We start from the raw sequence: 8576 nt of genomic DNA on the forward strand, positions 1-8576 counted from the left end.
GGCTTTATCTGCCAACCACAGTCTGCTACAGATAAGACACAAACTGCTCATATATGGCTTTACATAATCCTCCTTTAAAAAATAGAGGATTATCCCTTAGTAATAACTTAATAATGAGATTAAACTTCATGACACACAGGTGCAGGAAACATGAAGTCTCAATGTCAGGGAATACATGAAAAGTAATGTAATGTTTAGTCTGACTACTATTTGAACAAATAGGCTTTTGTAATGCTTCTGTTTGTTTCCTACTAGCTTAAAACCAACCCAGCTGTTCCAGTTAAAAATGGGAAACCAGTGGACCTGTTGACATTAGCTCATGCTTCATCTATCAATCCAATAACCCCAACCTCCAAAGCTAACTTCAACCATTACCAGCCATGTAAGCAGGCTACACAGTGGAGCAGTTGGTAGAAGGTCCTGGGTTCGATTCCCAGCCCGGGGTCTTTCTGCATGGAGTTTGCATGTTCTCCCTGTGCATGGTGGGTTCTCTCTGGTTCTCCGGCTTCCTCCCACAGTCCAAAAACATGACTGTCAGGTTAATTGGTTAAATTCCCGTTAGGTGTGTGTGGTTGTGTGTCCTGTTTGTCTCTGTGTTGCCCTGCGACAGACTGGCGACCTGTTCAGGGTGAACCCGCCTCTCACCTGTTGATATCTGGAGATAGGCACCAGCACCCCACCTAGAATAGGGTGGATGGATAGATGGATGGGTGATGGATGATGGATGGATGGATGGAGGGATGATGGATGGATGGATGATGGATGGATGGATGATGGAGGGATGGATGATGGAGGGATGATGGATGTATGATGGATGGATGATGGATGGATGGATGATGGATAGATGATGGATGGATGATGGAGGGATGATGGATGGATGGATGGATGATGGATGGATGGATGATGGATGGATGATGGATGGATGGATGATGGATGGATGGATAGATGATGGATGGCTGGATGGATGATGGATGATGGATGATGGATGGATGGATGATGGATGGATGATGGATGGATGGATGGATGATGGATGATGGATGGATGGATGGATGGATGGATGGATGGATGATGGATGGATGATGGATGGATGATGGATGGATGGATAGATGATGGATGGATGATGGATGATGGATGATGGATAGATGATGGATGATGGATGGATGGATGATGGATGGATGATGGATGGATGGATGGATGGATGGATGGATGGATGGATGGATGGATGATGGATGGATGATGGATGGATGATGGATGGATGGATAGATGATGGATGGATGATGGATGATGGATGATGGATGGATGGATGATGGATGGATGATGGATGGATGGATGGATGGATGGATGGATGGATGATGGATGGATGATGGATGGATGATGGATGGATGATGGATGGATGGATAGATGATGGATGGATGATGGATGATGGATGATGGATAGATGATGGATGATGGATGGATGGATGATGGATGGATGATGGATGGATGGATGATGGATGGATGGATGGATGGATGGACAGATGGATGGATGATGGATGGATGGATGGATGGATGATGGATGGATGATGGATGGATGGATAGATGATGGATGATGGATGATGGATGGATGGATGATGGATGGATGATGGATGGATGGATGGATGGATGATGGATGGATGGATGATGGATGGATGGATGGATGGATGATGGATGGACAGATGGATGGATGGATGGATGGATGATGGATGGATGGATGATGGATGGATGGATGGATGATGGATGGACAGATGGATGGATGATGGATGGATGGATGGATGGATGGATGGATGATGGATGATGGATAGATGATGGATGGATGGATGGATGATGGATGGATGGATGATGGATGGATGGATGGATGATGGATGGACAGATGGATGGATGATGGATGGATGATGGATGGATGGAATTGCAGTGTTCCAATAGAAATCAACATCATGCGGCTACCAAACAATCTAAATCAAATCTAAAATAACTCCTTTAGTAACTTTGATGTCTCTTTATTAAGGATCTTATTTTCCAAATGTCTGTTGGCATTTTAGGATTTCAGTTAACAAAATTATCCAGCCATAATGGGATAGAAATACAGTGATTTGACATTCAAGACATTTTTATATTTTAAGATTCCTTCACATTCAGTTTCTCTTTGCTTGAGCATCAACAAAGCCCAATCAATTGTAAAAAGACTCTTTGGATCAAACTTGGTGTCTCAGTTGACAAAGCAACTAAAGCTTTAATCCTTCTTGCTCCTGACTTATTAATTGGGATTCTTATGTCACCCAGCGAGATTACATGCATGTTGGATTAAGCACGGCTTAATTAACCTGGAGCTCTGGTTTGAAATGGTGCCCTGGTGGAGAGATGTGGATCCCCTTTCAGCCTGGATACAGGGCCTGGGTGGGCGGACCTGATGAGCTCATTGTTGTCTGAGCTAAACAACGGCCTCCCCAGGGACGACACGAGAACCCCCGAGTGTCCCTGATCACGCAGCGAGGAAAGTGATGGTGGTTTCGCTTGTTGATGTAAACAAGCAGCGCTCTGGGGTTTAAGTCACCAATACCAGTGGCTGCACCATGTGCCACCGGGCAGATGTTACAGATGACGACTTCGCTTATGAAGGGGGAAGTCAATAAGTTTCCTCTGAGAAATCTGAAAACTTTCCAACGTCACTGACCTTCACTTCTGCTTTACATGGTGACTTGCTCAACGGATACTCAGCTGTTTCTCTATTTATAGCCCAGTTAGGAATAAATAGGATTCACACATGAAATAAAAATATCAAACTGATCAGAGACATGATCAATCATGTCTGTATTGTTAGACAATACTTTAGAGCTGAGAAATATCATTGTTTTCCTGCCTGATAGTAGAGGAGACGAAAGGGGACAAAAATTGCAACATTTGCTACATTTTCAGCTGCTGTGGTTCAGGTTCTCACTGCTCAGAGTTAAACCAACCAAACCCTTTGGAAAACCTGTTCCCCTCCTCACCTGTGGGGGCGCTGCAGGCTGAACTGATCTGAGAGTCTCTTGATGCGATGCTATAAAATTACTCAAATTGAAATTATGAAAATATTGCCTTATGGAAACACAACAATTTAGAAAAGAACACGTTTTCCGATAACAACCAAACTGATAATGGTTTGTTTTTGTTTCTGGAGCTATGAGGAGGTTTTGATGGGGGTTCTTGATTGGTGTTTGATTGAACACCAAAATGTTCATTCAAACATTTTAATGTTTGAATGAAAGATTCAAACAACAAAATGCACAAACTTTTATTTAATTTCATATTTAATTGAAACACTGCAATTGCAAAATTGCGTTTTCTTTTATTTTAGCAGAATTTCGACAGAGTTCGGCCACATTTATAAAGCACACAGCCATTGTTAAGACTTTTTCAGCTTGTGTAAATCTACAGTTCCCTTTTTTTTTTTAGATCTTCACAGAATTTTTGGGACTTTCCCATTGATCTGAGCATTAGGTAATCAGTGCATACTGCAAAAAAAACCTTCCAGAATAATGACTAACCAGAGTTAACTGGCCTTGACCTCAGTAAGACTTCAGTAAGTAAGTAAGTAAGTAAGTAAGTAAGTAAGTAAGTAAGTGTCTTCTGTCTGGAAGTGTGGTGAACCCAAAGGCAAGCAGACTAAATGCAGAATGAAGAATTCAAGAATCAACAAGAAATTTAAATTTATGCAATCCTACCAAAGAAAGCTTTGACTAAAACAAAGATTAGATGAAGGCCAACAGGTGCAAACATGCAGCAAATGGTGAAACACATGAATGATTCAAACACCAAAATGCACAAACACAAACGAATACAGCAGAAATCTCAGCAAACAAAAAATGCTGCAATCAGAGAAAAGAGAAGCAAAAACCTACAATCAACAAAAAAACTAAAGCAAACAAAAATGCTCTGACCACAGACCAAATGCTTCAACCACATTAAATACAAGCAAAAGGGAAAGTTCTGCAAATATAAAACGTGGGACTGTTTGGACCTGAGATAATCTGAACCCAATGATGCGATTTTTCATATCCAAACCAGAAACGGAGTCGTGTGCAAACGGCCATGATGTGCTACAGATGCACATTCCTCCACGCTGTGGTGACCCGACCTATCATAACAGGGATCCGTTTGGCTGACACACATACATGCACAAACACAGCAGGTCCATCTGTCCAAATGAATGAGGTAACGGTGCCGACACCTTTCCTCTCCCCTCACAAGAACCGTCCGTCAGATTTAATCTTTACTGTGTTCTCTGTTCTGCAGTCAGTGAAGGATAACCATTCCAGTTTCACACCCAGTAATCTGCTAGAAGAAAGTCAGGAGAGTTAAATTTTGCACTTTTGGACAGATATTCCCAAAAGGCAAAACTCCAAACGGTTAAACTAATTTACAGTTTGTTCCACATCCTCTGTAATCTCAAGCGAAATTTATGTTAACCTCTTAACTGGCAGTACCAAAATCACCAAAAACGCCTGGAAAGGCCAAATATTTGTCTTATGAGGCAGAACGAATTAACAAAATGGAGAAATATAAGTTAATATTTGAGTAAAAATACACATTTTTCTCTTTCAGAGATTACAGCTGGACTGCAGCAGGTCATCAGTGGGGGTGAGGTCCGGGGGGATGAACAACATGAGGTCATTGCTGCAACCCAAACAGCGGCTCAGCTTTCAGCCAAGGTGACAAACGCCGAGGCTGTCTGCTTTGGTTACTGCAAGGCAAACAGCAGCTAAACACACACGGCGGGGATTCCTCAGCAGGGAAGGTGATACACTCATCATGTCTCACACCGGCCGACAAATCCAAAAAACCTCAACAGAGAGCAAAGTTCACCAGAACCAGTTCAAGACTGGACTGTAACAGACACAACCAGACACACTGGAAACACAGAACTGACAGAAATATCAATAAATGTTTTAGTTCAGGAATTAACATGAGAAATGAAAGTATGCATGTGTTTATGAGGGGGGGGGGGGGATTAAAAGTAATATTTTCACCAAGTTTTTCATTAATTTAAAAATGTCACAATTTAAACTAAGTATTTACTTAGCCAGCTAAATATTTAGTTTACTAACTAAATACTTAAAGAGCTCCAATATTTAACTTAGAACTCGATTTTAAGTTTACAACTAAACATTTAGAAAGAAGCTAAATATATAGCTAGGTGACTAACTACGTGCCTAAAAGCTTAATATTTAGTTAATAAACTAAATATTTGGTTCACTACCGAAATATAAGTTTGGAGCTTAGATATTTAGTTTCTAAGCTAAATAATTAGATGGGAGCTAAATATTAATCTCATTAACTAAATATTAAACATTTAGTTCGTCAACTAAATATTTTGTTTAAATTTGTGATTTAATATTTAAAATAATTTGTAAATGAACACGGAGCCAACAAACTAATGTACTAAAATGAAATCTTGGATCTGGGTTATCAGGCTTGGTGGTGGCTGATGTGGAGATATTTTCATTCTACTGGGCAGAAAGTAGAATGATTTAACCAGTTAAATGTGTTATTTGGCTGAATTGCGGATTAAATATCTTGTGGTTTGAAGGTTTAAAACGAGCAATGCCATCCGACTTGCATCCGGCTGCGGCTTTAGGAGAAAACCATTTCTGAGTGGCTTAAATTAGTTAAAAAGCAGCTTGTTTGTTTTTTTTTATGAAACAGCTGATGAAGATCCAGCATTTTGCTGACATGTAGGTGGAGAAAAGAAAGCCTGATATTCAGAGAGAAAACCCAGAGCTGGAGCCACTGCAGAAACGAGACCCACGGTAGCAGATCTCATTTACATCCTTATCACAACCACGCAGGTATAGATTACCTGTTGGAGGGTGTGTGTGTGTGTGTGTGTGTGTGTGTGTGTGTGTGTGCGTGTGTGTGTGTGTGTATAAACCTTATCTGGTGCTGTCATACTGTCTCTCTGCAGCATGACTGCACTCAGGTTACATTGAATACCCTCTAAATCCAATCACACACTCTGGAGGACAATAAACAATACTGGTGATGCAGCTTGGAACCCAAAGCCTGGCAGCTGACTTCATCCCAGGTGGCATCGGTCCGGGGGCGGCCCCGGCAGGTGTTCGGGTCGCAACGGGCCCGCCGCCTGCAGGAAGGGCATCAGAAAAGATTCGGAAAGTACCAAAAGTATTCCTCTGAAGTGATAAAAAAGTTGATTAAAAAAAAACAAAAAAACAACACAAACAAAAAGTTTTTTTGTTTTTTTTTTATGGAAATTTTAATGAAACATAAAATTAAAAAACATAGAAGTGCATCAAAACAAATAGATTTGGCCTCAATAATTAGAACAAAATTGTCAAAGTCCATCTCATTTTGCATTTCCATTACAAAAATTTACGATATTCCTCTAATGTAAAAAAAAACACCAAACTTGCAACGTCAGCAGCCCGTTACCTGGCAACCCAACCAGAACCCAGACTCCAGCAGGTTTGGTCAGCTGGTTTTAAAGCCTTATGTGCAGTACGTTGGCTGCTGGAAAAGGCAAAAGCTGTTACGACAAAATAACCCCTTAATATTGATTTTAAAAAAGTTCCTCCGACAGATAATTTTACTTAAAACAAGATATTTTCCCCATTTCATAAGTGAAATAATCTGCCAGTGGAACTAGAACTTTTTCATCAGTATTAAGGAATTATTGACTTAAAAAAAGCTTATTTGTCTTGCTGAAAAGTTAGTTTAGTCTTATTTCAATTTGCACTGGAAACCAGACCAGAAACACGTTGAAAATGTTTTGTTTTTGCAGTGCTGCAAAAACAAAGTCCAGAAATCCAGTGATTTCTGGACTTACCATCCAGAAATCACTTGCTGCATTCTTGCTGGTTGTGTTGGAGGCTCCACTTCTGCTTTTCAAAGATGAATGATTGTATAATTAAACATCTGTTTGCAGCCAGTTTCATGTGTGAGTGTAAAGTTGAGCTGGGGGGGCGTGGCCAGCAGCAGCTGATTATTCTGAAAGGAGCTGGACCTGATCAGAATAAAATCTCAGGAAGCATAACAGGTCATCTTTAATGTTATTTTCTTTTTGTGTTTGCTTTTAAAGCACATCTAGTTTTTTACGTATGATTTTTTTTCATAATATAAGCAAGCTTTGATTGCCCTTTTTCTTTCTTTCTAGATATTAAAAACTAAATCTATGCTGTTCACAACAACCCAGCATTTAAATTTTTTAAAATAATGTGCAACAAAGCAGTGTTAGTGTGTAATTTCTGCCTCAGAGACATAAACATTAATCATCCGGTCGTTGCAACATATCTTCTAGCTTGCAGAAGTGAAAGGTGCAGCAGGATATTTGCCTCGGCATGTACCTGAGAGAGGCTCCGCCCCCTGACACCCAAACAAACCCGGGGGTTCTGTCTCATGCCCCGCAGCCGAGAGGCGCTACCACAGGACAATAAAGGTCAAAGGTCGGGATGGAAGGGGGGTTCCAGGTCTGTTTAGGATGCTAATAATATGCAGGGTTCTTGCTGCAATAATTAGGCTGCTGCTGTGACCTGCTGCTCCTTTATTTACAGCGAGTTTCACAGCGAAGAGTCTGAGCATCGGCCTCTGCTGGTTTTATGGAGTCGCTCTCCATAAAACCATTAGTGTTTGATCTCTGACTGTTTTTCACCAATATTACGTAACAGTAAAGATCAGTCTTAATCTCTAAATATGTGGTGTTTAAATGTATTTTGAGCATCAGTCAGTGAGTTAATCATTACACGTTTCCAAGAGGTTTTCATGGTTCATCCATTCCTGTTCCAATAACAAATATCAGGTCTCCAGGCCATTTCACAGAACGCTATTACTGGAGATTTTAATAAAAATAATAATAATGAGGGAGAAAAAACACAACATTTTTGTTTTATTTTTAGATTTTATTTGTATTGATTATTTTGTATTTTATTTTGAGTTATGTATTTAAAATTTCATTTTATTTTTAGTAATAAATTTCAAATTTTATTTGTATTTATTAGTTATTTGCTTGTATAACAAATCTATTTTTTATTATGACTTACACATTGTCTTTTTATCTATTTATTTTTTATTTCATTTTATTTTCAGAAATTATTTTTTTATTTTATTTTTAGTTACTTATGGATTTTATTTATTATATACCAGAACCATTTTTAAATAATAACTTAGGCACTAAATGCTACAAACTCTATCTTACTACAGTTGCGTAACCGTGGCAACATGGTGTAGTTTTTACACCTTGGGGCAGCTGATTAGCATGGCTAAAGCTCAAATAACACCTGAACTATGACTCCAAATCCAGGAGAAGTTGAAAAGGTTTTCTAACCAAACGGCCAGACAGAGATTTAAAGAGGAGCAGCAAAAGCAAAGGAGGTGGATAAGCAGTGCTAGCAACAACCTGACATACTGTGAAAATACCGTCTCTGTTGACAATCATGAGATTGTAACATATAGACATCAGTCTGCAGTCAGAGGCTTCTTCAGGTTTGTTGCGAGACTGACTGCTACTGGAGATTCTTGTATATGACATGAGTTATGACAACATTTATTTTCCCTTTGGGGAATTTAAAC

This window comes from Gambusia affinis, linkage group LG06 (assembly GCF_019740435.1).
Source record: "Gambusia affinis linkage group LG06, SWU_Gaff_1.0, whole genome shotgun sequence".
NCBI classification, from domain to species: domain Eukaryota; kingdom Metazoa; phylum Chordata; class Actinopteri; order Cyprinodontiformes; family Poeciliidae; genus Gambusia; species Gambusia affinis.